At 37.4% G+C, this 23940-nt stretch overlaps 1 long non-coding RNA gene across 3 annotated transcripts in view; it reads right to left on the bottom strand.

Moving 5' to 3' along the window:
- LOC117803961 overlaps positions 1-23940 on the bottom strand; it is a 48745-nt gene that overhangs the window by 23432 nt on the left and 1373 nt on the right. For 2 of the 3 annotated variants that reach the window (XR_004628091.1, XR_004628088.1), the window contains exons 2-3: positions 22513-22695; positions 3816-3886 (exon numbers count right to left, since the gene is read on the bottom strand). This is a non-coding gene — a long non-coding RNA (uncharacterized LOC117803961). The remainder of the gene's footprint in view (positions 1-3815; positions 3887-22512; positions 22696-23940) is intronic. The other variant, XR_004628099.1, reaches the window with a different exon arrangement.

Genomic DNA, 23940 nt, shown 5'->3' with positions numbered 1-23940 from the left:
TCAAAATGTCAACTGTTAAGATTTAAACAGGAGGTGAAAAAAATAAGGAAAAACGTCTATATAGTTATCTTCTTTGATTGTAAGATACTTAATAGTAAATGCCACAATCCATGTTCCTGTCTCTCTCCATTCACAAAATGAATCAGAGGCTTATTTTCTCTGGTGCATGATATATGCCTCAACAGATAGCTGTCTCTGGTTTTAAAGCCAAGGAGAATTTGTGATTTTAAGAATTGTACACAGAGTCCCTCAGAAAGGAAAGCTAAAAACAATAGTGCTTAGAGCTTGAAATAATTGAGCATTTATCCATTCCTCCAACCACACCCAATGCTTCTTGCCTGCAAAGGCATTGTGCTGAGTGAAAGGCTCAGCTTCAACAACTACAGAGAAAGGCTTTCTTAATTCCCTTCTTGACAGGGCAGAAAGCTACCTAAAACCAAACCAAACCAAACCAAACCAAAACAAAAAAACAACACCTTAAACTTCTCAATCACTAATAAGAATTTAAACCAGGAAAAAGAAAACTACAAAACATCAAATAAGTTTTGTTCATTCTTTGGCCTTAATAGCTGTCATTATGTCCTGGTCCAGTTTATTGGGGGTGGCGGAATATTTTGAAATAAGCTTCCACTGAACTACCTAGGACAAAGAGGAGAAGGGAATTTTGGAGTATAAAATTTTTACTATAAAAACACTTTACCAGCAATAGATGGGTCAAGTGAGGCACATCTTTGCTGTAGTAGAGACACGGATTATAAGCTTAGACTATAGGAGAAAGACTTGAAAGAGTTATGACTCCAAAATAAAATACAGGGAACTCTCCTTTTATTTACATTTAAAATTATTTTTGCAAAAGAATAAGGATGGCACGAAAATTTTCATGATGGATTCTTTGTCAGGGTCAAAAGAGTAAATAAAATACTTAGAAGAGGAACCACCTCATAAGCCTTGTGTGATTCCTGGTGAGAGACACTCCCTATAGCAGGTCAGCAAATGCCCTGAGCTGCCTAAAACAGCTTATATGTTGGACTGAGAATTGCCTAAGATAAAATGGAATCTTCTATAAGGAAATTTAAGATTTTTGACCTACACTTGACCAGAATGATAGTACACAAGAGTAGCTAAAGTGGTGTTTTGTTGTCATTTTGTTATTGTTGTGGTTTTAAAGAACCAGGAAGACTTACGGAAGTTTTCAAGTAAACTAAAGGTGAGGGCTGTACTTTCTAGGTGGATTCATCCCTGGAGAGACACAGGTATGCAGCCCCTCGACCGAATGCCTTCCTTTATCAAATTTTTCAGTAGAGTCCACTGAGTGGATTCTTTTTCTCTCACAAAAGAACAACTTAAATAAAGGGAATCAGTTCGTTATATATAATATTACCTTACAGAATGCTTATCACAAATGCATTCATTTCTTAAATTGAAAGCCTCTGTCATGTTTTATAACTCTAACATTGACTGTATTTAATTATTTTAAGTAACCCTGCAAAATATTTTAGAACTTAATACCATTTGGTGTTTTATAATATACTTACTTACTGGTGATTTCTTTTTTGCATTTACTAAGACAGGGCTGCTAACTATAATTTTGGCTTATAATAATAATTATTATAATAATTTTTGAAGTCTATAATTTGTGTCTAGGTGGCTACTGTTTCCTTTTTGATAATGTCTACAACGTTCCAATGTGCCCTAGTTGTAATTCCTAAATTTTGGTCACAAAACAAGAATAATTAGTGGGATTATCAGTCAGAAAAAGAAAATGTAATAATTTCAGTTATTCAAGTTTCTATTTCTTTTTAAAAGATTTATTATTTTTTTAGAGAGACTGAGAGAGAGAAAGCGCGCACGCAGAGGGGCAGAGGGAGAGGAAGCAGGAGAGGAACTGATTCCCTGCTAAGTGCAGAACCCAACATTGGGCTCAATCTCACGACCCATGAGATCCTAAGCCGGAATCAGGAATCAAGCGTTAGATGCTTAGCTGACTGAGCCACCCAAGTGCCCCTAAGTTTTTTTTTTTTTTAAAGATTTTATTTATTCATTTGACAGAGATAGAGACAGCCAGCGAGAGAGAGAGAGAGAGAGAGAGAGAGAGAGAGAGAGAGAGGGAACACAAGCAGCGGGAGTGGGAGAGGAAGAAGCAGGCTCCCAGCGGAGGAGCCTGATGTGGGGCTCGATCCCAGAACGCCAGGATCACGCCCTGAGCTGAAGGCAGACGCTTAACAACTGAGCCACCCAGGCGCCCCCTTAAGTTTCTATTTAATAAATACATTGCTAACTTAGAGTTTTTATAATTGTATCTAGTCAATAATACCATCATCTAGCCTGAATATTTTGATTCTTTGTGTCAGGTTGATGATTTGCTTAATGCAACTACGTTTACCCAAGCTAGTTTGTGTACTATTTAACAGTGGATGAGTAAAAGGTCAAAGAAATAAAGCAACCCACTCACTCATAGAAACAATAAAACCATAAAATCATTAAGATAAGTAAAGTAGGTCCAATGCGAGTAACAACTGAGGTGGCCAAGGCATAATTAGGTGCTAGGAAACCTAGCCTAAGGGAAACTATTTCAATTCCGCTAAACTTGACTGCATTTTGGGGGACAGCTAATTGCAAAAGAATTTGTGACATGTTATGGACCATCCATACCTGTGTATCAAGGTGAGCAAACTTCCCTACTTTGTACTTCAGGAAGTATATATTCTATAGGGATCCTGATTGGCATAATAAAAGGTATTCAGAAGTTTTCTTAAGTGAAGAATAATTTTATCCCACTAAAATTTTAATCCCACTAATGAAGAGCATAAAATGTTAACTCATGGTTCTGTGAAATTACTACGGGGAACTACTGTCATCCAAGCTGACAGATTACTGATGAATTGCCTTGTACAGGCAAAAAGCTTAGAGAATTTAAGGCATTGAGCTTTAGACATTTTTGTTCACATACATCCTAAAATAATTTGAAAAACCACATGTCCCCTCGAACGTTTTAAAATTAATATCTAAAAATTTCCATGAGAAGTTTAAAAAGTTAAAAGAATGTAACTTTTCATATACTTTAACTATGGCATTTTAAAATCAAACTTTTACAGCATATTTAAAAGTTAAAAAGACTGGGATGCCTGGGTGGCTCAGTCAGTTAAGCATCTGCCTTCAGCTCAGGTCATGATCCTGGGGTCCTGGGATGGATTCCCATATCTGGCTCCTTGCTCAGGGGGAAACCCGCTTCTCCCTCTGCCTGCCGTTCCCCCTGCTTGTGCTCTCTTTCTCTCTGACAAATAAAAAAATAAAATCTTTAAAAAAATAAAATCTTTAAAAAAAAAAGTTTAAAAGACAACCAAAATATCATATAGATTTAATACCATCAGTATCCATTTAAAATACATGAAGAAGATTTTCTTTAGTAGTTAGAAATATCACATTGTTCCTTATTAAACTTAAACTCAAATTTCCATTCTGCTTCCACCATTGGTTTGTCTCTGGGGGTGAATTACCACTCAAATAACTTGGCATTCAAAACAATGGACCAAAACAATACAATTATATACATTTCTAGAAATTAATTATAATTGGTAAATATGGCTGTCTCTTTCCATTCAGACTTTCCTCCTCCCACACTTCCCATTGTGTTGGGTATATTCAGAGTGGTTGTGGGCATTTTGGGGGAAACAGCTAAAAGGAAGTTGAGTTGGACACAAGTTTGGTGTGTGTTTAATGGCTTATTTATGAGGTTGACAATCCCTTCCCTACAGGTAAGTAATAATCAGCCATCTCAGAGTATAAGGAACATCTATACAACTAAGGCAGCTCACCTGGGGTGTTGACACAAAGGTGCAGGGCTGGAGGTAGAATGATGATATGAACGCGTCAAGTGGCAGTAGCACTGGAAGCATGTAGATGGTAGAAAAGAAACAAAGCTTGAAATTAATGGAGACAAAAGCTAGGCTATGGAAAAGGATTTGGTTTTCAAAAGCACCTGGTCAAAATAGAAGTTCCCACTTAACAGAAATATAATTGAAAATACAACAGATATATTGGGGCACCTGGGTGGCTCAGTCCTAAAGCGTCTGCCTTCGGCTCAGGGCGTGATCCCAGAGTCCTGGGATCGAGCCCCGCATTCGGCTTCTCTGCTGGGAGCCTGCTTCTTCCTCTCCCACTCCCCCAGCTTGTGTTCCCTCTCTCGCTGGCTGTCTCTCTCTCTGTCAAATAAATAAATAAAATCTTAAAAAAAAAAAAAAGAAAAGAAAATACAGCAGATTTAATTAGAGTTTTTCCCTTCTTTCTGATCGAAACCACATAAAATAGAATTTTTTTGTCAGTCACATATCTGTAGCAATATTGCAAACAGCATTTGTGCCTGGGAGTAAAGTCACATGTTTTATGCATCTAAATGCCAAAAATAATTTTTAAAATTGATCAATCATGTTGGGGAAATACTGAATCATATTCCTGTTATTTCCATAATATTAGCATACTGAAATTATCATTATACAAAGAGGCTATCGAATAGTATTCAGGCAAGAAAAATGAAAAAAAAAGAGATGTGTCAAGCACTGATATGGTCTGAATATTTGTGTTCCCTTAAATTCATATGTTGAAATCATAACGTCCAATGTGTTGGTCTTGAGAGGTAGAGCCTTTGGGAGGTGGTTAGATCATGTAGGTGGAGCCCTCGTGAATGGATTAGTGTTCTTCCAAAGAGACCCCTCAGAGCTCCCCAGTCCCTTCTACCATGTAAGGACACGGCCAGAAGGTACTGGCTATGAACCAGGAGAAGGGCTCTCACCAGAAGGTGACCATGCTGGCATCTTCATTTTGAACTTCTCAGCCTCTTTCTAGAGTAATAAATTGCTGTTGTTTATGAGCTACCCAGCCAGTGTTGCTTTGTTATTGGACAATCTCAATGGGCTAAGACCAGCATTTAATTAAATATAATATTTCTAGATTTAGAAATATTTGTGTTGTTTCTTAAAGTTATATAAATTTTGTAATGTTTTATAATTTTTCATTCTAAAATATTCACAAACGTAAATTTCCTTTTTTTAAAGAATGCTTCCCCTCTCCCCAAATTATTTAAACCTCAAGCCTCATAAAAGCTGCCTATACTTTGATTTATGGGCCCCAGTGGTGATCGAATTGCTTTTTTTCCTATGTTTTCAGTAATTTTTTTAATTTCTAAAATTTACATACTACAATAGTATCAAAGATCTCAAGGAGGCAATAGTGTCTTATAGGCACCCAATTTCCTTCTCTAGAGGCAACATCTTTACCAGCTTCTTTTTAACATTCCAAGGGTATTCTCCATATAAAGATATGTGATTGAGTGCACATTTGGTTGACTTTTATTTATATAATAAAGTTACATGCATTTATTTGGGATTTGCTCATCTTTGGTCTAATTGTGTGCATTATACTTGAAATTTTTTGGTTTTCTGTAAAAAGGGCAAAAATAATCTATATTTTGTATTGACAAGAGCACAATTGGAATTTTTTGTTAAAATCTACAGCTGCTCTTAAATCGTAGTCGGTCAGGCTACAGCCAAAGAGGCTTCTGCCCCAATCTATAGCGCATCTCAATGTAGATTATCCCCAAATGCACAAAATGGCCTGTTCTAATGTATGGTCTTCCCTTAATGGAAATATGAATAAGTCAAAGAATGAAGCACCCTAGAGCTTTGATTAGAGATGTTTCACAAATACCAATTGTTTTGGACTCATGAGTTTTTCCTCCCGATTTTTTTTTTTTTTGAAGATTTTATTTATTTGACAGAGAGAACACGTGCACACAAGCCGGGGGAGCAGCAGAGGGAGAAGCAGGCTCCCCACTGAGCAGGGAGCCCGATGCAGGGCTTGATTCCAGGATCCTGGGATCACGACCTGAGGCAAGGCAGACACTTAATCGGCCAAGCCACCCAGGCACCCCTTTCATCCCAGTTTTTTAAATTTGCAAATGTTCAAATGTATGTGAAAGTTGCAAGTACAATGACTATCCATTTATTCTTCCTAGATTTGCCAACTGTTAACATTTTACATTTGCTTTCTCTTACTTACAACCTCTTCCCTCTATATGAATAATAATAATTACTATAATAGTAAGTGTCCATTACTATTATTGCTGAATAATTTGAGAGTAAGTTGCAGAGATATACCACTCAACAAACCCTTAAAATCACAGAGGTGTGCTTTACTGGCTTTGTCAGGACATGAGGAAACATTCTTATCTCATCTTGTATTTCCTCTCAAAAGCCATTGTACCTAAATGTGAAAAAGCAGAACTCTGAACTTGGTATCCATCTCTTTGCTCAGCATACTGAGAAGAGGCTAAACAGTGATCTCATTTACAATTTTCACTGCTTACCTTAATTCTGAATTAAGATCTGGAGACATATTTTTACCATCCTGCTGTTCTTTGCTGAGAAAGCAGCCTGGAGGTTGGCACTGGGGAAAACCCATGTTTATTCACGTACCGATGTGCTTTCTTGTTGCACATGTCAGGGGTGCCTATCACACACTCTCCATTCCAGATCATGGTTTTCAGAGAGATCATCAAAACAAAACAAAAAACAAAAAATCTCTTCTCTAATAGCATGGTGAGGGGATCTTCGGATAATTCTATCTTGCAATGACCATTGGTCATTGAATGACCTTTCTTTCATTTGGGAAAAGGTGATTTTGACAAAACACCAAGAAAAAGTGGAACCATAAGGTTTGGGTCATTTCCTTGCTCAGAGATCATTTGTTTACTTTACAACAAGTGGATGAAAGACACATATGAGGTGTTCTTCAGACTTTATATCTTTCTCTATGTCACAAGAAATTTTGCATACTAACTGTTTGGTAATATTTCTACTAAAGAACATAGGGAAACTGCTGATCAGTGCTCCAAATGAGAAAGAAAAAGCTGTAATTGGTTGTTATCTATGTCAATCACCTATGGAGGCAGGTCACTAAATCTGGGGAAAGAAGATTAAATTAAGGCCATGAGGCTTGACAAAAACTACTTTCTGTCTTTTCCTCCTAAGAAAGGGCAACTCTACCACCAGAAGCATGAGCAATTCAAATCAAGGACCCTACAGCAGACAGCAGAAAAATTAGTTTACTTGAGGGAAGTTATATATATTATATACTTAAATGGAGCAAAAGCATGGAAAATTTCATGTTATTATTTCACAAAGCTTCATTATAGGGATGAAGTAAATGAACTGTCTGTGCAATAAGATACAATATCCAGATATTCATAATGGCATTTCCTAACTGCACTTTTCTTTTTTAGTCCCTTGTATGAAACCACTCCCCTCTATATTCATTCCTGACCAGAAAGAGTTACCAAGGCACCCCTCTGGACATATCCTTTCAGATGCTGATGTGTGCAGTAATCTCAAAATTGCATCAAAAATTTCAATATGCCCTAAACATGGTCACCCAGTTTGTTTTTGACAACTATTCAGAAAATTGAGAATTACTTAGAAATTCTTCCCTTGCCTTCATGCTTCACTTACAATCAGCCACCAAAACTTGTCAGTTCTACCTTCTAAATATATGGAACCTAACCTCTTCTCTCCACCCCACTGTTAGTGCTTTTCTTCAGGACTGTGTAATTTCCTGCCTGTTTTACGGCAATCTCTCTTCTACATTGGTTTAGCCCTCTTGTTCCTCTCCAATTTATATTCCATTTTGACTCCAGGGCTACCTTTTAAAAGATGCAAAATTATTATGTCTTAGCTCTACTTAAATTTCTGTAAAAGCTCTACATTGTATTCAGGGGAAAAAAATCGAAGTCCTTTAGTATTACCTGAAACTTTCATCATAATCTGGCTTTGGTCCACTTCTCTGTCACTTTCTCAAAATTAACATTCTGAACTTTTGACATTTACTTATTTTGCTATTCCAGGCCTTCAATGCTTTTGTGCACACTGTTCCCTCCAACATCCTCCTGCCTTTTTCTACCAGGTCTGCTTTTACTTGGCTGACTCCATTCTATAAGATACAGTTCAAAACTGATACCTCATGCAAACAGCCTCCTCGGAGATGCCTCTAATTCCACAATATTTAAGTAGATGCCCTCCTCTCCAGTCAGAAATTCCCGACATAATTTGAGGGGCGCCTGGGTGGCTGAATTGGTTAAGTGTCCAACTCTTGATCTCAGCTCAGGGCTTCATCTCAGAGTCCTGAGTTCAAGTTCCACGTTGCGCTCCACACTGGCATGGAGCTTACCCAAAATAAATAAATAAACAAATAAATAAAAATGATTCTCTACATAACTTGATCATGACACTTTAATAGATATTTATGTCTAAACAGTTCTTATTCCATCTCATTTTCTTTTTTTTTTTTAAGATTTATTTATTTGAGAGGGAGAGAGTGCATGCGTGTGTGCAAGTGGGCAGAGGGGCAGAAGGAGAGCATCTTCAAGCAGACTGGACGCTGAGCACGGAACCTGACTTGGGGCTCCATCTCACAACCCAGGAGATCACGATCTGAGCCAAAACCAAGCATTGGATGCTTAACCCACTGCACCACCCAGGCACCCCCATCTCATTTTTTTTCATTTCTTTATAACTTCAAAACATAACTTGTTACATTTTAAGATTATGAAGAGGCAGAAATCAGCTGGTTTATATTTGTGCTTTTTAAAAATTTTATTATTTTTCAATTTTTATTAAAATAGTTTATTTATTTACTTGAGAGAGGGAGGGCACACAAGCAGGGGGATGGGCAGAGGGAGAGGGAGAAGCAGGAGCCTGACCCAGGGCTCGATCCCAGGACCCTGGGATCATAACCTGAGCCGAAGGCAGACAATGCTTAACCGACTGAGTCACCCAGATGCCCCTTAAATTTATTTTTATACGCTTTTTCAATATTCAATCATTTTAAGAAAATGCAGTTACATAAGGGAATTAATTAGTCTTGTAATATTTTCCCCTAAACCTAGGACTCCTGTTGTCAGGGACTGTGTCTGCAATTTCCATGGGTTTTATAGTATCATGCTAGTTGACACTCAGACTTGAGCATTTTGTTAACAATTGTACATAAATTCTTACCCACCTATACGGAAGTCACAAATTTTCATTTGTGCTCTGCCCCAAGTAAGTCAATGATTGCATCCTGTATCTTCTTGAATTTTCTCATCTTTCCTTTGAGTTCAGGCTAAGTGGTTGTCCTGAGATCTCAGCTTTAGAAAAGTTATAATTTTGAGAATTTTCTACCTTTTGTGTTGTTGTTTAGATAAGAGTGTTACTCCTCTCATCTTTCAAAAATCATAGCAAAAACTTGAAGTCCAATAATCCAGATATTTTGGATGAACAAATTATATCTTTTAAACAGAAAAGGATTTCATAATTTAACTAATATTCATTGAAGAGAAGAAATAAGTATTCTATCTCAAAATGCTGACTTTACAAAAGTGCTATAAATTTAATGTTTCATTAAACATTTTCTAAATGTTTTCTAAACATTTCCTAAAGAAAAACCTAAACATTAATTAATTATAATTATTTTTTAAGATTTCTATGAAGGAATATTACAATTAACCCTTTTAGAAGCAAATATCAAGTTTCTGTTGTCCATAATCTGATTGATCTGATCATAGTATTGATATATGCGTTTGTGTGAGGTTTTCAAATAAATACCTGTGAATCATATAACAATAGTGATTGTCAAAATAGATTGTGAGGGAAAATACGTTAAAAAAAAAAAAAAGCCTCAGGGCTCCTGGGTGGCTCTGCTGGTTAAGTGTCTGCCTTCGACTCAGGTCATGATCCTGGCATCCTGGGATCGAGCCCCACATTGGGTTCCCTGATCAGTGGGGAGCCTGCTTCTCTCTCTCCGGCCTGCTTCTCCCTCTCCAGCTCCCCTGTGTTTGTGTTCCCTCTCTTGCTATCTCTGTCAAGTAAGTAAATAAAATCTTTAAAAAAAAGCCCCATAACAATAAAAATAAAACTTAAAACTACTTTATTAAACTTCTTTATCCTTAAGAGGCCGTTGCAATATTTTCTATGTGGGTATCTGTCTTAAATATATTTTTATTGATAAACAAATTAGGTAAATGAATGTTCTATGACATTAGTACATAATTTCAAAGCCTATTCTATTGGGCATTTGCTCTATGATGCTACTCAATGAATATTCTATGGTTAAATATTGTATATTTTTGGGTTAAAGAAAGTTAAACAGGTTTTGTGTTTACCTTTTTAAAATAACCAGACCAAACAAACACGCATTTTATAAATCTTATAAAGTAGACTAATTTTCAGTGTTCCCAAAATTTATTTAATTGTCAAACACTCTAAGAAATGCTGTATATTTTTAACTAGAAAAAAATGGGTGGGTATCCACTATGTGCCAAGCTGCATGTTAGATTGTAGAGATTCTTGCAAATGAACTGGGCATGGTCCTTGCCCTCATGGAGCAAACATACATTTTTAAATAGACTCTATTTCTTAAAATAGAACTAGATAATCATTATTTCAAGACTGTTAGATTCATTGCCATAGAAATAAAAATAAATCATTTTAAGTATAAAATACAATAAAACTTAATAGAAAAACAGATTGTTTAAAATATGAGTACTGATAAGTTAATGTAATAATATATAAAGAATTAACATGAATTAAAGACAAATGTGAAGCCCTGGTAGCAAATGAACAAAGACTATAAAACATAAAAGAGAATGCAAATAGCAAATAAATATTAAAAAAATCATTGTGCCTAGTAATCAAAGCCAAATTTTAGTATCATTTAACATCGATGAATTTGTTCAAATTAAAGAATATCCAAACAAAACAAATAAATACAACATTGACACAACTGTAATCAAACAAGCTTTTTGGAAAGCATTACAGGCAATTCCCATCAATATGGGAAACTAAGTCCATCTGCTCACTGATGCCTATTACTGTTGGGAATTTTTTCTAAGGAAATAATCCAACAGAATAAAACTATATTCATGATCCAATACATGTTCCCTCTGATTTTATTTATAATATTAAAAGCAACCTCAATTATCATAATAAGCAACGGTAAATTAAATATTGTTATGCTAATTTGGCAGATGATTATAATTTCTATTATGCATCTAACTTAGACAGCTTAGACTTCCTGGAAACAATGATAAAAATGAGGTTAATTAGGTGCGCTGCAGTGGGTTTACAAAATCCTACATTTATGACGAGTAATACTTCATGCTTATGTGGAAAAGATTGTTATTGGATGATTAATTTGGATGGTCTATGGCTGGCCTTAGGGGTTGGTGGCCAGGTGAACTAGCCGCCCCTAAACTGTGACCTAAACGTAATTCTGATAAATTAACATGGAAACAATATTTTCCTGTGCTGGAGGACAGATCTAAAGCAATTTATAAGTATGCTGCATACATCTATGTAATCTGTAAGTAATCTATCGTACTGTTAATAGAATGGCCATCAAATAGTGGTCAAAGAGATAGATAATGAGTAACATATAAAAAAGGGTGAAATAACTATGATGGGGGTACGAAATTCAATTAACTCTAATGACTGAAGGCAATTAGCTGGATTCCATGTGGGTAGTACAGAATCCCATCTATCTGAACCAGTCAATAAAAAGTTGAAAAAATTTATATAAAGGTGAAATTTGAAATACAACCAGAGAATATATTTTAGGAGGGCATAAAACTATATGGCAGATAAAAAGTATTTTTTGGTGGTTCCCCTGTTGATGTGGCAAGCAGCACTGGTTTGGAAAAAGAAGCACTAATCTGATCCCATATTCTCGTTCCCGAATTCAGACTAATTATCCAGATCTGTAGCTGTATCTGAGTTTTGAATCTTTACCCAAGGAACCTGGTCCTGTTGGAGATAGTAATTTTCACTCTGTAGTTGGATAAATGACTTTGCAAACCTAGAAAATTGTAAAAATAAGCATGGAGATGATTAAATAAATCTATAGAAAATATTAATACTGCTGTAGTCTGTTTATGTAGAACATATTTTAAGTCACAATAATGTATTTTTCTTATATATAGTTTTAAAATGTCCAAGAGATGCCATGTTAGAGATTGTCTGACATGTTAGAGGATCTAATTTTTTGCCTTGTTCCTTTAATTAGGAATGCCTGATTGCCACTTGTGACTTAAATTTGACATGTATTTGGGAGTGTAATTAATTAAGTTTATAAACAGTGTTTGAACGCTTACTAAAGTTGTAAATTCAATTTGTTGTATTTTTAAAAGCTATTTAAGAACTTATAAAGATTGTTTTAGTTTATAACCTGGCCTTATTAGGAATATGATGTATGTACTTGAGGAAAAAAATTCAATTTGTATGTATAAGTTAAAATGTTTAAAGAAATTTAGTGAAATAAGATTTCTTGCATGGGTTTTAGTAATAACATGAGATCATTTAATATATTAAGTTTATTAAAATTAATTATAAGTAAAAGTGTGCTTATTTTTAAAAAAGTGATTCATAAATCAAGTAGCAAAAATTCTAAGTTGAATTTAGAGGTTTAAATAAAATTCAGTCTTTTAATTAACTACAGTTACAAATTGCATATTTAGACAGCTCTAAGTGGTTCGTTTTGCATATAAAAGCCCTCCCTTGGACATTAAAATATTCACTGACATGCTAAGCCCAATGATAATTGTCGACTGAACATGACAACATGACAAATGCATAAGTCACTCTGGAAAACCCATCCCATTATACCATTTGCATTTACACAGTGACATTTCTTGCATTTTAAATAATATTAAATTAAAAAGGATCATATTTGTTATAGAAAATTTGTAAGTTAAAGAAACGTATAAGAAACAAATAAACATTACCAGTAATCTGCCCAAAGATAATCATCTGTTAATATGCTGGTGTATTAGCTCTCAGTCTTTTTCTATATTTTAAGCATTAATTAAAGTAAATTAGCAGCCTACGGTACTTACTGTACATGCAGCTTTTTGTATGTTGCTTTTAAAATTTTAACTTTTCACAAGGGCAATGTTTGAAGATTTTCCACACCAAGAAGAGTGAGGCAGAATGCTTGGGTGACATTTGATGCTGTGTGATGGAGGGAGCATAGGATTTGGTGTTAGCGAGTTAAATCCCGATTTCAATGCTTATGAGGCAGAAAGACTTTGGACAAGTTCCTTAACCTCCCTTAGCCTCAGTTTCCATACCTGCGAAGTGAAGATGATGATGGCTGCCTAACTGGCTCATTGGAGAACTGAAGCAGCTGTATCTATAGGACACAGGGCAGTAACTGATACTCACTAGTAACAGTTATCTTGATGCTTAGAATCCTACAGACTGGCGTCAGGAGTGATTTTTGGCTAAATCTGTGATCTGAGCTGCCCCTGAGGCTAAGGAATTTCAGAGATAGGGAAGGATTCTTTGTTCTCTCAGTTTCACATACAACTAGCCAGAGCTGTTCAATGTGACTGCCAGCAGTTGGGAGTGTGTTTTAATAGCTACGCAAAGAGAGCACAGGCTGACTCATGGCAAGAAATTCAAAATCAAGAAATAAACCAAAGAAAAAAAATGGTTTAGGGTCATAACACGTGGATTTATAGAAAAGTATTTGTTCCGACTCCTTTTGTGCATAGTGAGAGACAAACAATTTAGAAGGACAAAAACAGGTGCTTTGGACCTCAGCAAGCTTTTAGGACCCTGGAGAGCAATAGTTAGGCAGGAGAAATACTAACAGGGTGGCCCTCCACTTTCAATAGGAAAATTGGAAGCTCTATTTGCGTGAGTCCAATTAGTGTAGCTAGTCAAGTCCTGTCAAAATGCAGAATTGTAAGCAGTTTTTAGAAAGAAATTATTCATGTAATCCTAACAATTGTTCACGTCCTGTTGTGGTTGGAAACAACGCTTTCTGCGAATGTTTCTCCTCAGAAGAGAAGCATTTACTTCATGTACAAGACATTCTGTCTTCTTAAAAGAAAAATGAGCCTCACAGAAAGGCATCGTAGAAATGATCAGAAGCCAAGTTATTTTCCACATATATGTTCTCATTTCCAAGTATTCCCATCCACCTTTGCTTAGAAACCCTCCTGCCCTTCACCTAAGGCTGCCCTCATGGCCAAACTTTTCTGACAAGCGTTTTGCTCTTACTTATCCTCATGCTGATATCCAGTGTCAGAACGTTGTGAGTTGTGCTGGGAACACCGTGTAATTACATGGGCTCTCTGGGCTCCAAGTTACTTCCCTGATCTCATCACGATACTTTTCTAACGGGGGAAAAGAAACCCAAGATATAAGACATCAGTGGGAAATTGGCACTGCGGATATTGGAGAACCAATGACGGTATATTAAACTTCAAAATGAAAGAAGGACACTGAAAGCAAAATTCACTTGCTTCCACTTTCAAAGGTCAACAGGTAACATCCTGGAAACTGGAGTGATTTTTCAAGTGATGTGTAAATACTTCATGTGCTTAGAAATGAATGTTGTAACCTAATCATTGTGGTGACTATAAATTTTCAGACATCATTGCTCCCTGTCTTCCCCCTTATATCTGAGAATCCGCATGACATGTAGACTACAATAGGTTTACAGCCAAAGTAGACTATCAAAGTCATGCTGCAGCATTTTTATCTTGTTACATATTTTAACACAATTTTTACTATATTCAGATTAAAAGGACTGAATGAAAGTGGAGTTTTAAATATAAATACATTCTGCTTTGTGAATTGAAAACAATATTTATCCTCACAAAGTCCAATAAGTTGTTTTCAATCAATTAACATTTTATTGGTAGCAGGGCCAAAGTGTTGAAAGAAAAAAATGGGAAGAGCATTAAAAATTTAAAGCAATCTATTTTGGTATCAAATGACATTGCTGAGGTTATCTGATATCTGCATTTTTGAGACTTTTAAATTCAATGTCTTTTCTACATTGATATGCAAAGATTTATTATAGAAATTAGAGGAAAAAGAAAAACACTAAGAATTACTGAAGTGTACCGGTCATATGATTTAGTCTTTTAAGCAGGTACAAAGGGTGCTTTAAAAATGTTGCTTAATAAGGAACACAGTAAAAGTAATGTTTTTTTTGTGTGTAAAAATGCCTTGGGAATCAGGAGGTTTGTCTTCTCTTAGATCAGTAAAAATAATTTTCACTTTATTAGTTAAAGATGGAGAATTTATTATTCTTACTAATGTGGCTTTGTCAAAGGTTGCTTACCCTGGTCAACTCTTGGGTCATCAATTTTGATGGACTAGACTCTGAAGTTAATTAGGGATGCTAATCTTTTTTTTTTTTTTTAAGGATTTTGTTTATTTATTCTAGAGAGAGAGACAGTGAGACCACGAGCAGGGGGGAGGAGGCAGAGGGAGAGGGAGAAGCAGATTTCCCCACTGAGCAGGGAGCCCGATGTGGGGCTTGATCCCAGGATCCTGAGATCATGACCTGAGCTGAAGGCAGACAACCGACTGAGGCACCCAGGCGCCCCAGGGATTCTAATTTTTAAGAGGTACCAATACACTGGATGGGTCCACTTAAAAGTATCTTCTAATAATAATATGTATATTTTCAAATATTCATTTCTAAATAGGTTCCCTTTAAAAATCTGAACGTTTTTGTTCAGCTGGGTTTCTACCTCAAAGAATCAGGTTTGTCCTCAGAGGTCAACACTCATCATTGTCTTCTGCAGATGATTAACTCAAGTTCAGATGACCTAATTGGTTAGATCAGAGTGATGACTCAAGGCCGAGGGTTCAGCCAGTGTGCTACAGCCCATCACCTTCATAAAGAGAAGACACAACTCACGTGCTCTAACACTAGCATTCTAATCCATGCCATTGGCCACTGAGAACCCAGGGAAATTGGGAAATAGGGAAAGTGAAGGCTTTGTAGATCTGCCAGGAAAAGTGGAAACCTGCCCAAGTTTATGTTTTTGGGACATGATGGTCATTTAAAAAATTTTTTTTAAAGTTTTATTTATTTTATTTAAATTTTAGGTAGTTAACATACAGTGCAATATTGGTTACGATGGTCGTTTTTGTTCATGAAGAACAACACACTCATTTACAGCTCTAGCTCTGCATCTGCTAAAGCTGGGGCTTCTAGGATGGACTACCTCTAGGATGAACAGGAGCCCCCAGTGAATGCAAATGGTTCTCTTTCCTTTGTACATAAGGCAACATTTTGACTGTATGGCTTAGTCAAGGAATGAAATGAAGAGCAGGTGCAGGGGCGCCTGGATGGCTCAGTCAGTTAAGCGTCCAACTCTTGGCTTTGGCTCAGGTCAGGATCTCTGGGACTTGAGATAGAGCCCTGTGTCAGGCTCTGTGCTCGGTGCAGAATCTAGTTGAGATTCTCTCTCTCCGTCTCCTTCTGCCACCCCTCCCACTTCCCCCCCCCGCCCCACTCACATACACACTTCCTCTCTTTCTAAAACAAGTAAATAAAATCTTAAAAAAAAAAAAAAAAGCCAGTGTAGCAGCAGAAACAATAGCAAAGATGTATGAAGCAAAGAAAGGAGCACGGTCAGCAAGACAAAAGGTGGTTTGCATCAGGGAGGTGGCAAACTATGGCTGGAGAACCATCTGCCTGTTTTTGTAAAACAGAGTTTTCTTTTTTTTTTTTTAATTTAACTTCAATTAATTAATGTATAATGTATTTTTTTTTCAGGGGCTAAAGTTTTCTTTTTAATTGTGGTAAAATATATATCACATAAAATTTACCATTTTAAGCATTTTTAAATGTATGGTTCAGTGGCATTAAATATATGCACAATGTTGTACAGTCATTACCACCATCCATTTCCAACATTTTTTCATCATCCCCAACTGAAACTCCGTACCTATTAAACTAACTTCCCATTTCTTCCTCCCTGGAATCCCTGGTAAGCACCATTCTACTTTCTGTCTCTATGACTTCACCTACTCTAGATACCTCATATAAGTGGAATCATATATTTGCTCTTCTGTGTCTGCTTACCTACCATGCTTTCACGTTTCATCCATGTTGTCGCCTGTGTAAATAAAGTTTTATTGGAACCCAGCCAGGCCCATTCATTGGCACCCTGTCTATGGCCAATTTTACATCACAATGACAGAGCTGAGTAGTTGTGACAGGGACTTCATGGCCTGCAAAGCCTAAGAGGTTTACTCTGGACCCTTTACAGAAAAAGTCTAAACGTCTGGTTTAGATGAAAGAACCACAAACACCTCCTTGTTTTTCTAAAAGCCTGTTTCCATTGTTACTTGCCTACGGTGATTTTGGCTTATTTCACAGTCTGATAAATAGGATTAATGAACTGTTTATCATACTGTTGTGGTTAATAAACAGGCTCACATGTCAAGACTTAAATTTTCCTTCCCTGGATCCTGGTTACAGTGAAGAGGGCTCATTTTTGCATTTTACTCATACATGTTTTATGTGAGGTTGTGTGAGCCATAGCCGATTAGTGGATTTGGGGCAGGAAGTCCTAAAACATGACAGACAGTTGCAGAAGCAAAATGATCGACGTTTCACTGCCTTTGTCCTTGTTCATTGTATGTTTATAGGAAAGATCTTAATGTTAACACAACACATAATGACAAAAAGCATAGGTTTTTGCTGGGAAGTCTGAAAAATCATTTTCTACCTGAACTATTTGGTATAGTTCATTATTTTTTGTATTATATTAAACATTTGTTAGGAGTCTTCTAATTAGTGCCACTAAATTATATGTTGACAAGTACACACTAAACTGAGAAGAACATTTCTTTATCTGTTATCAAAGTAACCAGGAAGGAAATTTATACTGTAGTTGTAAAAAAAACCAATGAAATGGTGGATAATGCTATTTCCCATGAGGTCAGGTTTCAATGATCAGTCTCAGGTTAGCAAAATGTAGGGTGTGTGGGGAACATTCCAGATAAGACAGCGCCAGTTTTAGCCAATGTAATAAACATGAAAAGATCTCAGGGATGCTTTATAGAAACCATCAAGGTAATAAAAACAAAACAGTAAAAGACTGTGCCAGGCAATATAGCTGAGGACAGCATATATCAACTCCTTTTGTCCTTAGGCAAATCTATGAAATAGGAACTATCATTGTTATCCTCATTTTACAGAAGAGGTATTTGAGGGGCAGAAGTGAATATTTCTAATTTTACTGTGTGGGTAGAAGTGGCGGATGGCTACGGACCAGCTGCTATGTCTGTTTTGGAGGTCATATTCTCAATCCCGAAACCCAGAGGACACAGTCCATACAGGGAGGGGCATGTCACCGGGTTACAGGGGAAGATCCCGATGGAAATGATGGGTTGATGACCTTTCTCTCCTCCAGAGTGTCCCCATGCCTCTGTCTCTGTCTCTAGGCTTGTCTACACCAACCTTCCAAGGTGTCTTCACCGTGGAGACTCTGATCCCTCCTCCTGACTCATCCTTTGCCCTTCCTTCGCTCCTTGACTTTCTCACATCACTACAGTCACATCAAACATTTCAGAACTCCTGCAATGTGTCTCTCCTACCTGATTTCAAAGCCAGCTTTTCCTTGATGTGTTGGGCAGCTCTGAGCAACTTACTCAACTTTTTTCTTTTTTTTTTTACCGTCTCTTTTCCCCTTTTAAAATATTTTGGTAAAATATAAGTAACCTAAGATCTCTCATTAGAACATTTAGCACCTTCATAATGTGGTACAACCATCACCACTAGCTGGTTCCACACATGTTCATCACCACAAAAAAGGAAATGTCGAGACTCATTAAGCAATAATTTCTCATTCCCCCTCCCTGCAGTCCTTGGTGATCACTAATCTGCCTTCTGTCTGTATAGACTTACCAACTAAAGATATTTTGAATAAATGGAATCATACAGTATGTCACCTTTTGTGACTGGCTTCTTTTACCTGGCATTATGTTTTCAAGATTCACCCTTGCTGTAGCATGTATCGGTATGTCAATCCTTTTTATGGCTGAATAATGTTCCATCATATGGATGTACCACATTTTGTTTATCCATTCCTCAGTTGACAGACATTTGGATTGTTTCCACCTTTTAGCTACTGTGAATAGTGCTGCTATTAATATTCATGTGTAATATTTTGTTTGAACACCTGTACTGAGTTCTTTTGGATGCATACCCAAGACTGAAATGGCTGGGTCATAAGGCAATTCTGTGCTTAACTTATTGAGGAACCACCAAACTGTTTCCCACAGTGGCTGCAGCATTTTATATTCCCAACAAAAATAATGAGGGTTCCAGTTTCTCCACATCCTCATCAACACTTGTAACTTTGTTTGTTTTTTAAATTTTTTTAATTTTTATTATTTATTTATTTTTTAAAAGATTTTATTTATTTATGTGACAGAGAGACAGCCAGCGAGAGAGGGAACACAGCTGGGGGAGTGGGAGAGAAGAAGAAGGCTCCCAGCGGAGAAGCCCGATGTGGGACTCGATCCCGGAAAGCCAGGATCAGGCCCTGAGCCTAAGGCAGGCGCTTAAGGACTGCGCTACCCAGGCGCCCCTGTTTGTTTTTTTTAATAGCCATCCTAGTGGGTATAGAGTGGTATCTCATTGTGGTCACTCAACATTTTAAGCTTTTGAATCTACGTCTGTAACATCGAGGCAAATAACAGCACTTAATTCATAGGATAATATGAGGGATTAATGGGGCCATGCATGCTCAGGACTTGACAAAGTGCTCAGCAAATGTAGGCTCTATTATTACTGCTGCCCTTGGGGCTGTGTTATCTCTGCTGAAAATGACACTACAGGCAAGGCTCAGATGCTTGGACTTCAACTCCAACTCTGCATCTACCAGCTGTGTGACCTCAAGCACTATTTAACCTTGGTCTGCTACAGCTCCCTTGTCTCTATGTTCTCAGAGTACCTGCACTGCCCACTTATTTGGAGATTCAAAGAGTTGCTATAGGTACAGAACAGTACGGGGCCCAGAGGAGGCACTGTTAGTGTTAAATATTATTACCCCCCCGTCATTTCCCAGAATTCCTGCTTAATCTCCAGATTTCAGCTTGGGTGTCTTTCCTCTATGAGAATGTTCTCTTAACCAACACCCTACTCTCCCCTCCCCACACCCAGCCTGCTCCCACATGAGGTTAAGTTAGATGTCCCTCCTTTTTACCTCCGGAGTTTATTATTTTTGTGGTATTATACAGATTGCTGCCTGTCCCTTTTGCACCTCTGGGCGCTCAATATCTAGCACGGCACTTGGTCCATAGTAGATGCTCAATTATCTGTAGTTGGCTGAATAGATGGGATGAATGTTCATCAATAAGTACGATGGTAGAGTGGATTCATTCATCCATAAGAAACTAATATTTTCAGATATAATCTTGGGATTACATATGCTGGGAGAAATTTGCTCAACACCATGAACTCAAGATATTAAAGAATTTTTGATGAAGGCTTACTGGAATTTAGGAAAGGAAATTGTACACACTACATTAATGCATTGAGAGAGGCTAGATACAGTGTGCTTTAAGTGCTGATCTCAAGGTCCGTTCGTGTGGAAAAAGTCAGGAAAAACTGTTAACTGGACACTTGTTGTAAATTATGTACATCCAGAAAATGAGCCCATAGTATACCTACTTCAAAGGAGCTCTTGAGACGTTAAATATAGAACACTTTCGAGAAGAGGAAAACTGGGAAGATATTTTCCGTGTTATAATCATTACCCTTGGTTGAGTCAAGGGGCAGAGTATGACAGGGGAGGGGGAAAGAACATTTTCTGTTATTGAAAACAATTATTTTAAAGCTAAAGAACATTGCCTTGCATTAGGTGGGTAGGGACATACAGAGCATGGGATAAAGTATGGACATTTTATAATAATATTGACTCTTTATTACTGAGGATAGGATAGCTAGTGAAATTAAAAGTTATTAAAGAGGGGCGCCTGGGTGGCACAGCGGTTAAGCGTCTGCCTTCGGCTCAGGGCGTGATCCCAGCGTTATGGGATCGAGCCCCACATCAGGCTCCTCTGCTATGAGCCTGCTTCTTCCTCTCCCACTCCCCCTGTTTGTGTTCCCTCTCTCGCTGGCTGTCTCTATCTCTGTCAAATAAATAAATAAAATCTTTAAAAAAAAAGTTATTAAAGAGGACACATTTAAATTTTTTAAAAAACCAAACACAAAACAAAATCTAGCTAATTCTATAGATTTTAGCTGACTTGAAATTTTATTACTGAGGTGCCTGTATTATTTGGTGAACAGATTGAAGTCTAGTCATTATAGGTTAAAATGACAACAAAGTCTTTTGGGCCTGCTATAACAAAATGTCACAGACTGATTGGCTTAGAAGGAACAGAAATTTATTTCCAGTCCTGGAGGCTAGAAGTCCATGGTCAAGGTGCCAGCATCAGTACCAGCATGGTTGGGTGAGGACCGTCTTCAGTGTTGCAGACTTCTAGAATCTTCCCATGATAGAAGGGGAGCTTGGGAGCTTTCTGGGGTCTCTTTTGTACAAACACTAATCCTACCTGTGAGGGCTCCATCCTCATGACCTCATCACCTCTCGAAGGCCCTACCTTCTAACAATCATCACATGGGGTGGAAGGATTCTAACATGTGAAGTTTAGGAGGATACAAACATTCAGACCAAAGCCCTTAATATATGGTTTTTTTAAAAATCTAAAACAATTTTTAAACGATTTTTTTTTTCGAGAGCGTGCTTGAGCATGGGGGGAGGGGCAGAAGGAAAGAAACTTAGGGAGGCTCCCCGCTGAGCATGAAGCCCAACCTAGGGCTTGATCCCATGATCCTGAGATCATGACCTGAGCTGAAACCACGAGTCAGATGCATAACCGACTATGCCACCCAGGCGCCCCAAAAGCCCTTAATATTTGTTAAAATATTTAAAATATTGTATGTACACAAAATGCGCATTTTATGGTCACTTTGGTGTTTATATAGTTTTAGTTCCACATGATCTTTGTTTTCTAAGATGCAGCAATGAAAAATTTCAACTGTAGTGACTACTGCTTGGGAAACTAATTAGGAAAATGATGGGTAAATATTATCTGTTCCACATGATCCTACAAGGGTACTTACATTTTTGATAAGAGACTAAGAGTAATTAGAACCCACATGAACTGAAGAGTTCCAGAAACTAAATATTAGCTTGGTGCCAATATTGAAGCCAGGAGATGATGTTTAAATGCCATTTCCCTTTAGCCAAAGTTTCCAGACATATCTTTCTTTTTCTTTTCCTTAAAATAAATTCCATTTTATGAAAAAAGGCTTTATGTTGGGAAGAGTCTCTTTCTCTTTAAATTATCAAAAGCACCTAATAATGCAATAAATAATTCAGGTCCATCTGCAGAGCAAATTAAAATTAAAGAACAGCTTTTGAGAATCTATTGCTTATTTTGCTAGATACTGTTGAGGGCATACGGATTATAGGATGAGTTTTCTGTTCTGCAGTAGTCTTCTATCTGGTTGGCACACAAAACTTACACATAAAAAGGGTCACATAACACAATGGGGTAAATAGTAGATATTTTGTAGATCACATCGATTGTGTATAAAGTAAGGAAACGAGGGATGAGAAAAGAATGGTAAAAGAAAGAGGAAGATCTTTATCCTTACCTTGTGCCCTTTATTGAAACAAACCAACCTGGTCACGGGCAGTTGAAAGGAGATGATTTAGTTGACGGGTACGCGACATGCTGCCCAGTCAGGAAGTCAAAGTGGTGGCCAGTGGGGGTCTGATAGGTGATCAGATTCAACATCAGGGATTCTTCCAGCAAAGGCTCTGGGCAACACCAAAGTCTGTGGATTTAAAAAAAAAAGAAAAAAAAAAAGGAAAAAAAAGGTTGTGGCTTTTGGCACTGGACTGTTAGGGAACTTCTTCATGGCATAGTGACATTGATGTGGCAAAACTGTTCTGTCCAAATCACAGGAAGAAATGAAAGTACTTCTGTTTGGCAGAGGTAGGATCACATATGAGCAAGCAGATAATGGGATCTTTTGAAAGACAGTCTATGTAAGAGAGAAAGCCAAGATGGTGGAGGGAGATACGCAATAGGACATTTCAAGATGAGGGAACCAGAATGCATTGCGATATGAGTAAGCGTTAAAGGAGAACAGATGTGGCTAAAAACAGATTCACCTGTAAATAAAGGTCAAGACAGAGAGAACAGAGAACATGGGAACATGGTCAAAAAAATTGATTAATCCAGGAAGACAAAAGATGCTAAATGTGGGGCCTCTACATTTTAGAAGAAAACCATTTTGGCTTGGATGACAGCATGGATCCAGAGCTCCATGAGAAATTCCCGAGGATACTCAAGTTTCAGGGTTGGTAGAGTCACCAGTGGCCAAGAGGAAGAGAAAAAGGAATACACTGGGCAACCCTCTTGGGTCCCCTCCCTCCTTGGGAGCTTTGTACTATCACTTTGCTATTGCTCAGTAAACCTTGCTTTACTGCCCACCGTGGGGGGGGGGGGAGGAATACACTGTAAAAGAATGAAAGGTGAGTAAAGCTGCAAAAAGAGGAACAGGAAAATGAGGTTATACCTTTGCAAGTGGAGTACATACAGTTTATGCCTCATACAGCTGGACACCAGTCGCAAGAGAAGGTGAGATATGCTGAGAACCAAGAAAACAATGCTAACACGGAGAAACAAAGGATAGCCTGAAATGGAAAAGTGTGTATTTCCTTGGGGGTAGGATAATGGTAGGAAGTCTTCTAACTGGGGACATCTGCTTATTTGTTACTTTAATTTGTATACAAGTCAATTACATAAGTACAGTCTTTCATTCGCTCATATCAGGGTGATTCTTAAATTCCAAATCCTATACAAAACTGGAGACCATGTCTAGAAATTCCCTTCCTATACCATGTAGCTCTGTACAGTATTGCTAAGACACACCCTAGATTGTTTCTCTGATGCTGGGGCCAGTATGTTGGGAATCACTATAACATTAGGTAGAGAACACAGATTTTACTACCTTGGATCTGGATTTGAAGCCAGTACCACAAATTGCTAGCTGTAATGCTTTGGATACATTTCT

The sequence above is a fragment of the Ailuropoda melanoleuca genome, chromosome 1, assembly GCF_002007445.2.
Source record: "Ailuropoda melanoleuca isolate Jingjing chromosome 1, ASM200744v2, whole genome shotgun sequence".
NCBI classification, from domain to species: Eukaryota; Metazoa; Chordata; class Mammalia; order Carnivora; family Ursidae; genus Ailuropoda; species Ailuropoda melanoleuca.
The sequence above is the reverse complement of the archived record's forward strand: the minus strand, read 5'-3'. Positions and strand labels throughout refer to the sequence as shown.